Source organism: Palaemon carinicauda, chromosome 28 (assembly GCF_036898095.1).
Source record: "Palaemon carinicauda isolate YSFRI2023 chromosome 28, ASM3689809v2, whole genome shotgun sequence".
NCBI lineage: Eukaryota > Metazoa > Arthropoda > Malacostraca > Decapoda > Palaemonidae > Palaemon > Palaemon carinicauda.
In genome coordinates, this window is record NC_090752.1 from 20,465,089 (window position 1) to 20,476,122 (window position 11,034).

Consider the following 11,034-nt stretch of genomic DNA (forward strand, 5'->3'; position numbering starts at 1 on the left):
CATTGAAGAGGCTATGCGCAAAGACCAAGAGATGGTTTTTGGGGAAGGGTTTGGTTTCAGTTTGGCACAATCTTTAGGGATCTTACTGAACAGTTCGCTATTGAGTTCTATATCGAAAGCATAAGCGATAGGTCTGGTTAAGGCTGATTTGCATGTGGAAATAGCTGTGAAAGCCAATCCTTTTTCATGTAATGTGATGATGAATGATAAAAAAAAAGTCCATTGTAATCGAAGTAGGCTTATGTTTCTTAGTAAACTCCACCCACTTCTTCCAGGAGGACAGATATTATCTTTTGTAGTAGAGGACTTGTACTCTTCTATAAAATCAATCCTTTCCTTCGAAACACCGCATTTTCTTTTAGCAGCTAGGACGAGAAAATCCTGAGTGGAAGGTTTTTCCTTATCCAAGAGGAAGCAAAGACAGTCTCCTGATGTACATCCTGGGATAGCACTGGTGTCGCCAGAAGAATCTGACGAGGTTTGATTCCTTGAACAAGAGGGTACCAACTGCTCTTGGACCAATTGTGGGCCTCTAATGCTGCTGTCCTCTTGAAGGTCCATAGTTTGTCAAGGTCCTTCATAAGGAGATTGAACGGTAGAGAAGATGAATGTGGGACCACTGGTTCCAATCCAGCACCATTACATCTATCCCCACTGCTTCCGGATCCAAATTCGTTGTTACGTAATAGGAAAGCCTCTTGTTGAAGCTTGTTGCAAAGTGATCTATTTGCAGTTCCAGGACTTACTCTAGAATGAAACAATGAATTTTTGTCCAAGGACCATTCTGTTTCCAGAGGCTTGAATCTTGAGAGAGTGGCTGCCGTCACATTGTGAACTCCTTCTAAATGAATTTTAGAGGGATACAAATTTTCCCTTTTTGACAAAGGGAGTTTGGCCAACACTATGTGATTGATCTGTGGAGATCTCGAACCCTGTCCGTTGATGCAGTGGACTATAGTCTTGCTATCGAGAACTAACCTGATGTGTGAGTTCCTCTTCGGGTTCAACCTCTTCAGAGAAAGAAACACTGCCATGGCTTCCTGAATGTTGATATGGAATTGCTGAAATGCGACTGACTATAGATTCTATATCTTCTTGGTGAGGGTATGACTCCCCAACCTCGTTCTGAGGCATCCGTGTGAATCATCACTGACAGTTCAGGAAACTGCAGGGGAATTCTTAGAAGTTGACCACAGCTTGAGCTGTTTTTACAGTAAAGCCAGCGTTTTGTGGCTATGATCTCTTCGAGCATTTGATGCCTTTCTTCTCCAGACTCTGTTAGCATCTTTGAGTCTTGCTTTCAAGATAGCGATTGTAACTGCTGTAAATTGTATCGAACCAAGACTATTTCCTGATGACGTATGGTGATCATATTCTAATGAAACAGACCCCTGACCAAACTTGCTATTTCCCTCCTCTTGTCCTGATGCAGAGAAAGGATGTGTGACTTCAAATCCCAGTGCAGACCAAGCCACTGGAATTATTAAGTTGGAGTTAACCTGGATTTCTCGAGGTTGATCTGACAGCCCAGGTATTCAAAAAACCTCATAACTTTTAGAGCTGCTAGAAGACACTCTGACTTCTTCGCAGCCCATGCCAACCAGTCATTGAGGTATAACATAACTTGAAGACCTTTGTTAATGTGTTGATGAACAATGGTGTCAACTAGTTTTGTGAAAATTCTTGGAGCTATGCTGAGTCTGAAGGGCATATCTGAATATGTAGGCCTTTCTTGCCAGTCTGAAACCAAGGTAGGTGGAGAAGTGCCGACCTATCAGAAGAGGCTAATAAGCATTGGTAAGATCTATGGAGATGGTGTAGGTCCCCAGGGGTAGTAGTGCATTTATTTGCGAGATAGGTAGCATCTGGAACTGGTCGTTCTTAATGAACTTGTTTAGAGGGGATTAGTCCAGAATTGTTCGAAGAGTGTCCGAATCTTTCTTTGGCAAGCAAAATAGACGTCCTTGAAAGATAATAATTTTTTTGCAGCGGATAACTCCCTTGCACATATCCTTCCAGGTAAGGTGTTTTGGGCTGGAAAACTCTCTTGAAAATTGGCATTTTCTAACTCCATTTACAACCTAGTCCTTTTGTGACCAAGCTGTGTGCCAAGGATGGAATTTCCATTGATCCCTGAAGCGATAGAGTTTTCCCCCTATGATAAAGTTCCTCATTATTGTTTTGAAGGACTTGATTCTCTATTTAATCTCCCTCTGTTTCCTCGGCCCCTAAATTAACCACCTCTTCCAGATTTTCCCCTTCCATTTGCACTTCTCCCCTGAGCTCCAACGGGTCGAAATGTAATTGCAGCCCATTCATAAACGGTATTGAAGGCTGGTGACTGTGTAACATACTACTGGGGAACCATGTACACCAATTGGGGAATTGTGGCAACTGTAGCAGTAGAGGCAGGGAAGGTCTTCTTACCTTTAAAGGGTATCCTAGGCTTCTTGCCTTTAGGTTGAGGTTCTTCTCTAGGAGTAAATATCCTTTTAGAGGACATACCCCATTTCTGCAAAAGGCTCTTGTTTTCGTGAGCGGCCCTGTCCATGACTTCTTGTACCACCATTTGGGGAAATAGATCTTTCGCCCAGATGTCAGAGTTAATCAACTTTTTAGGCTCATGCCTACTAGTTGCCGCTGCTAGGACGTGCTCCCTGAGGGCTCTCCTGGCTAAAAAGAATGTGTGTAGATCATGATGGAAGGTAGTTAAAGGACTCTTAGCTAAAAAGGTAAAAAGGTAAATTTTTTAATACTTCCCAATTGGCATTTCCAAGTAAGACTGGTGTGACAAGGAAGGCGCCAGTCTTTCTTTGGCCTCCAATTCCGCTTTCGATAAAAATATTCCGAAATCTTGGGCAGTCTCTCATTGCGCTGCTTACATCCTATATCCTGATGCAGTTTGCCAACTATAAAGGTATGTTGGACATCTTCCCAACTTTTGGAGTTATATAAGAGAGCAAGAGAAACAGGCTTGCACTCCTCTAGCATTGATAGAGGTGTACCTTCCATTATTGCCTTCTTGACAGACTTCAGACTTTTCGAGGCAAAGGGAAAGACAGTATCCTTCAAAGCTATAAATGTAGCTTACTTCCTGCCGAAAACAGTAAGCTGAGTATTGGTAATCTCGGCTGTTTTTAGCTCCTAAACCAACAAGGTTTGAGCCTTACCATGGTTGAAGATGATCTTCTCCTTGAAGCGTCGATTAGGGATGACACGATTGTCATCCCTAATCGACGCTTCAGAATTCAACCTCAAATAGCAGTGAGGATAATTATCAACAGAGGGGTAAAAATCTCAATTCGAAACTGATTTAGAGCTAGGCCTTCCCAAATATGAAAGTACCCTTCACTCAGAACCATACGTTTTGTGTAATGCCAAAGATTTTTAGCCGAAAAGTCAGGAAGACTTGAGACTGGTGGAGCCTTGGACTTTGGTGTCTGTTGAAGCGCCTCAATTATTGTCTCTAAGGATGCTTAAGCTTTTTTTATGCTCCACTTGAATATTTTCCGTGAATGCTTTCATGGAAAAATATAAATTCCAAGTGTCCTGGGGCAGTTGAAGTCGTACGAGGAGTGGAAGATGAGGCCGGAGTAGCAGATGCAAGGACAGGGGTAGGCTATGGGGTAGTACTTGGTACAGTACTAAGCTGCTGACTATCAATAGCATCATCCAAGGCTTCTATAGTCAACCTTTTCTTGTTTGACGAAACAGAGGAGGTTATCGGCATGTTGTCAACATCCAGATTCATGTCCTGAAGTGCGTCCCAGACTTCATGATCTGTGGGCTCCAGCTGTACCAAAGGGAGTTGTACCGTCGGTATCTGGTGACCATACATTGCAGTTACATCAGCCCTGTGGAACAGGAGAGCCCTCATTTCCAATGAAGGAAGATAGAAGGCACCTTGTTGAGAACTTCTGAAATCCCCTAACCTAGCCCAGGTTCTGATGGTTTTCTGCCCCCACGTTTTCTCATCCTGAGAAATGTTAGTATCTTGGAAAACCAAATGTATGAGATCCTTGCATATGCTGCAGTTGGACAGTTCCCAGGTAGCAACGGATATCTTTGAAATGTGACAATCCGCATGTTTTTTGCAGGTCTTGTGGCTGCAAGTCACCATGACTGGCCTGGTGCAGGTTTCCATAGAGCATTCCATGCTGTCAGCAACCTATAAAGATAGAAAAACTCCAATGAGTATGTTACAGTCACATAAATTTTTTTTATATATATCTTCACAATGATGATAATGAAATTTAGCTCCACAAGATGGTGAGTATTGAAAATTATACTCACTAAGTCAATAATTTCTACCTACTACTAGCTACGGCTAAGGCTATACTACAATGGAAGTTCACGCCAAACAGCTCAGAATTCAAGATGAATTCCAATAGTGTGATTGAATAGAAGGAAAGAAAAAGAGTCGTACGAATAGAACTTCTTATTCGAAATCGGTCGACTAGACAACCAACAGTGACTAAATCAGATCCCTGCCGACTTAACCCTGGATAGGTAAGCTCCTCGGACACCCCTTTAAGGGTATACTCGGACGCGCGCGACCCCGACGCCAAAAAAATTCTTGAAAAATCAGTTTTTGCAGTAACCTCCTTTTTTCTTTTGCCAAAAAAAAAACTTCAATGAATGCTTAAAACAACTGTAAAGATAAATACTACTCATCTGCAGAAAAACTATTTATTATAAATATTTTAAAAAATTAAGTAGAAAAAAAGACCTTACATAAAAATTCATAAAAAAAAGTTTATACATATATACACAAATCCTTTTAGGAATTGATTCTTGAATGTTTAGGACACATATTGATGTATTTTGGATGAAGTCAGACCCATGGAGGTGAAGATCTGAAATGAGAAAAAAAGGGTAACTTTTTTTGGCCAAAAAAATTTGTCCAAATTTCATGAATTTTTTTGGGTACCCAAATGAAATAGGAAGTGGCTAATTTTTTTTAGGGAATAAACATATGTTATCCTAAAATAGAAATATGTAAAAAAATCTTCATTATTTTGTAAATTACATTTATATCAGGGGCCATATCTAAAGGTAATTTTTTGAGTACTTAGAAATTTCGTAAAAAATACATATATTTAATATATAATATGATATTTATGCAGGTAAAAATATACCAAAATATCACAAATTCTATAGGGAACAAGAATATATATAGATAGGGCAACTTACGCTTCGGATATGTCCACAAAATGGCCGCCAACCACACTGACTCAGACTCCCTAATCAGCCACTTGAAATGTAGGAAGGGTATGTCAATTTCAAGGTGTTATTTACTAATCTAATTATTCTTGGATATGCATAAAAATTGTATGGTGGGTTGCTGGATAATTGTCGATTATTTTACGACTATAAAATTAAAATTATGAGCCAAAAATTTTTTTTTTGAAGGGAAATAAAATCGAAAAAAAAAATGTAAAACAATATAATATTTTAGCTAAAAAAATTTGATGATATTCAATCAAAAAGGAAGTAAACAAAATTTTCCGACAATTAAACATCTAGAGGAATCATTACTCTGTGATAGTTCCTTAGTACGTAGTAATTTTGAAAGAAATGGGAAAAAACGAAAAAGTGGCAATCGCAGGAAAATCGAACACATACCTATATATACGCCATATCTGGCTAAAAATAAAGATAGGCATGGGTAGCCAGATCATCTAGAAACACTTTCCAGCACTATAAAAATACAAGTTTTGCGACACTACTTGCCAGTTCCTTACGGTAACATGACTAAGCAAAAAAATGCAAAACAAATAAAAAGGGGCACTCGCGGAAAAATGGCCAACATTCTAATATACGGCATTTCAAAAAAAAAAAAATTTCAGCCACGTACTAGGCAAACCATCAAGGCACATTTTCCGACAAATAAACATCTAAATGAATCATTACTCTGTGATAGTTCCTTAGTACGTATTAATTTTGAAAGAAATGGGAAAAAACGAAAAAATGGCAATCACCGGAAAATCGAACACATACCTATATATACGCCATATCTGGCTAAAAAATAGATAGGCATGGGTAGCCAGATCATCTAGAAACACTTTCCAACACTATAAAATTATAAGTTTTGCGACACTACTTGCCAATTCCTTACGGTAACATGACTAAGCAAAAAAATGCAAAACAAATAAAAAGGGGCACTCGCGGAAAAATGGCCATTCTAATATACAGCATTTCAGAAAAAAAAAAATTCAGCCACGTGCTAGGCAAACCATCAAGGCACATTTTCCGACAAATAAACATATAAATGAATCATTACTCTGTGATAGTTCCTTAGTACGTAGTAATTTTGAAAGAAATGGGAAAAAACGAAAAAATGGCAATCACAGGAAAATCGAACACATACCTATATATACGCTATATCTGGCTAAAAAAAAATAGGTATGGGTAGCCAGATCATCTAGAAACACTTTCCAACACTATAAAAATATAAGTTTTGCGACACTACTTGCCAATTCCTTACGGTAACATGACTAAGCAAAAAAATGCAAAACAAATAAAAAGGGGCACTCGCGGAAAAATGCCCAACATTCTAATATACAGCTTCTCAGATAAAAAAAGACATGCACGTGTTAGCCCAACCATCAAGGCACACTTTCTAACACATAAACATGAAAAAAAAATCAATAATATATGGCAATTCCTTACTACGTAGTAAATTTTTACAAATATTGAAAAAAAACAGAAATTGGCAACCGCAGTTAAATACCCAATATACCAATAACTACGTCGTATCTGACAAAAACAAAGTCACGCATGGGTAGCCAGATCATCTAGACACACTTTCCAACACTAAAAAAGCAAAAGTTTTACGACACTATTTGGCAATATCTTACGGAAAAATGACTTGGCAAAAAAATGAAAAAAAAATGAAAAAGGGGCACTCACGGTAAAATGGTCCTCGTGGTGATAAACGACATTTTAACTAAAAAAAAAATCATGCACATGGTAGCCAAACAATCCACCAAGACTTACCACAACTGATAACCTATACAAGTTGCACCATTCTACGACAATTTCATAATACGTAATAACTTTGATAATTATGCAAATTACCTTAGAAGGGTAAACTCGGTCGCGCTCGACCCCGACGCGTCTCAGAAATCGGGGAAGGAGTACAGCTACAGCAATGCACATCTGGACACTACTAGAGCGTGTAGGCGAGACACCTACTGCAGGTCGATCACCCACAAATTCAGTCACGGGGGTGAGTCACGTGAGAAAAACCTCTTTTTTTTTTACGCTCGGGGTCGCGGACGACCCACCGTACTGTTCCAGGGTCAAGGCGCTGCTAAGTCGGCAACCGGCAGACAACCCCATAGGGAAATAGTCAATGAGTAAAAAAAAGGGGGTAATCCAGATAATTATCCGTTAGTAGAGTTGACTGACCCCTGCCTTGCTGTTAACATTAAATTTATAAAAGAATGGGGTTATGCCCATAAAATCAATGAAAGCCGTCTGAGACAGCTAGGATATAAAGAATTCCCGAATTGTATGGAACAAATTTGAGGATAATGTTCCTCAGATATGATGGGAAGAGGTATGACATAACGACAGCCTAATTATACGATATCATCAAATATGTGCCAGGTGTGATTAAAAGATTTCTCAAAATCCTTCAAACTGCTCCGGGGAAACGAAAAAAATGGTAAACTAGAAGAGGAGAGAAAAAGCAGTCACTTTGTGTAAGACTTTAAACTATTAAGCCTAATGTTTAAGGTCACTTGGCGTAATAGATTTGAATAACGTAACCTTATGCTAAGTTACCGTAAAAGAAAAGATCCAGGCTAGGGTGTAACACGGCCGAGGGAACCCGTCAGGTTAGCTATGCCAATAACCCAAGTAGCCAGACCTTGAAGAAAAAAGATGTGGGGGTAGGATGTAAACGCTACCACCAAGTTTAAGGTGACGGCTAAGGTGACATAATGGATGCTCCTTCCTAATAAAAAAAAAAAAGGATGGAGATCCCTAGCCTATTTGCATCTAAGGCTAACTATATTCAAGCCAGAAAGCCTGGAACATATAGCAATGTAGTAACCACTCAAGCCAGGGAAATCTGGACTAGGCAAAGAGCCGAAGCTCCACAGCAAGAGAGACATAGCCTAAAGTGAAGTAAGCCGCCAACCAGATACAAGGCGGCTGCTAAGGCTGATTATAACTCCAAGCCGGCAAGTCTAGACATATAACAATTGAGGAGTCTTCAAATGCCAGGGAGAGTCAGACTAGGCAAAGGAACTGCAGTTCCACGATAAGGAACAACGTAGCCTAACAGGGAAGGGGAAAAGGCAGCTGACCTACCATGAGGCGGCAGCTGAGGTGGCAAAAAGAACGAACCCATACCTAGGATCATCCTCATGCCCACCTACGAAGTAGACTTACAGTCCCACCAAGCTGAGCCACGCATAAAGCAACTGAGAAATCCTCCGATTCCAGAGAAAAGCTGACTGGGCAAAGGAACCTAAGTTCCACAGCAAAAGGGACGTAGCCTAACAGGGAGAGGAAGAGTAATGGCCTTAGAAAATGGTAAGGCAGCAGGAAAGGAAAGTGTCACTACAGTATTAGAACAAACTGAATATGTTCCAAGGGATCTAGAGTGAGTAGGCACAGAGAGCCAATTCTCCAAACTGACTGCCATTTAGCCATAAACTAAGGATAGCAGCCTAGAAGAAGAGTAAGGTGGCCGGAAAGGAAAACCTACCTGTCAATATTAGAACATACTTAAATTTTTTCTAAGGAATCAACAGTAAGTAGGCAAAGGGAACGAAATCCCTCAACCAGTGCTGCCTATCCAAAGACTAACGCTCAATTAGATGAGAACAGAACATTGCAGATCTAAGTCGACAGTGGAGCAACCATCTACAAACTCCCAAGGGGATCCATTTAAAGAGGCAATTCCCAGGTAAGACATATCGATAGGCAGGGAGGGGTGCCGTCCTCCACGAGAACGATACGGTTATAGGTCAAGAAGGGGAATGTGAGGAAGAAAGAGGGCTAACTTAGTTTAAAGATTAGGGAAGATAAGCATGCAATCAAGCAAATGCCTAACCTAGAATAACGAAAAAATGTTAAAGTATATAGACAAAATACTTCAAATAGGCTAGCTAAGAAATTCATATAAAATATTGAGGAATTTGAAAAACATGAGTTTCCGGCTTCAACCTTGCGATAGTAGGGAATAAAAAAACGAACGCATCATGAAATAATCAGTACTCAACTTAAGGGGCCCAGCCGGAATGCCAATATATGGTGGTAGAGGAATAAAAATACAGAATCCCCAATAAATTCACTAAACTTCGTGTGGCAATGGAGAATGGGTACACAGAATATTTTGTCAAAATTCCTCTTACTCCCATAGTTACAGGGTAATTGGTAAAAATAACTCAATAAACCAAGAACCTTGTTCCCTATAAGAAAATGCAGTATTTCTTCTCTTATCGTAAATTTTGATAATTATTACATTTTAATGAAAAACAAATTGTGAACAATGGTATCTTTATAGATTCCATGAGTCCCAAGATGATGTATTACACGGTAATTACACCCTTCGGCCTTCAGTCCTAGCACAAACCTCAAAAAGAGTACATGTTTGAGTTTGACCTCTGACATTCTCTCGTTTTTATGTATGTTTTTTTCGGCAAGAATGTCATCATGTTAAAGAGGAAAAGACAATTTCAACATCTCGCTAACATAAGGAGTAAGAAAATTTGCTTTAATAAGAGTTCAGAAGTAGGTAATATCGGTGAAATTAGAGGAGTTAGTGAAGGAGAGAGATGATGTAGTTACCATCTCACCTAACGAAGCAAGATATTGAGTAAAGGGATTGTCATTTATAATTAAATTTTGATAAATAACTTTGTTTTGATTTATCAATATAAAACAAGGAACATAGAATTCATAAAAATCCTAATTTATTAACATTGTCCTTGTAAAAATACAAAGATAAACTTTGAACACCTTTATCTCAAAACTATACTTATTGACCTTCAAATTTTTTCTTCTCCCTTTGTTTCAAAGATTTATTATTGAAATTTGGTGTATAACTTAGAAAGACATTATGGAACAATGAAATGTTGCTCTTTTTTCCCAATTTTTTTTTTTCATATTTTTTTCCTCCTTTTTTCCCCTGAATTTTAATGCTTATTTTTTCACCATAATGAAAAAAGTCATATCTAGCAAAAGATGACTTTTAGAAAAAACCTCTTCATTTAATTCGAGGTCTAGATCAGGTCCATATCGGGTAGTAATCCCAGGTCTTAATATTAATTATCATGTGAGGAGATAAAATTTGAAAAACACTCCTTTTCAGGATAAATCGCCCTGACTTCAAAGACCGGAAGGTCAGAGGCAGTTTGGAGATATCCTAAGTCCCCTTAATAAGTGGTATGAAACAAAAATGGGAAAGAAGGGCTACATTTGATTGTTTTGTAATGCCTTACTAAGTTATATACAAATATTTCAATGCTATATCTTGAAAACTAAAGAAGATAGAATTTGAAGGTTATTAAGTATAGTTTTGAGATATGGCTGTTCAAAGATTTTCTTCGTATTTTTACAAAGACAATATTAATATATCATGATTATTATGAATTTTATGCTCCCTTTTGGATATTAATAAACCAAAACAAAGTTATTTATCATAATTTAATCATAAATGAAGATCCCTTTGCTCAATATCATGCTCCTTTAGGTGAGACGGTCGCTCCTTCATCATCTCTCTCCTTCACTAACTCAGCTAATTTTACAGATATTATCTACTTTTGATCTCTTATTCGAACAAATTTTCTTCTTCTTTATGTTAGCGAGATGTTGAATGTGCCCTTTCCTCTAAGACATGAGGAGATTCTTGCCACAAACGAGAAAAACATATGTAAAAACGAGTGAATGTCAGACTTTAAACTCAAACATGCACTCTCTATGAGTTATGAGCTAGGACTGAGGGTCAAAGGTTGTAATTAATGTGTAATACATCGTCTTGTGACTCAAGGAATCTATGCAGATGCCATTGCTCAC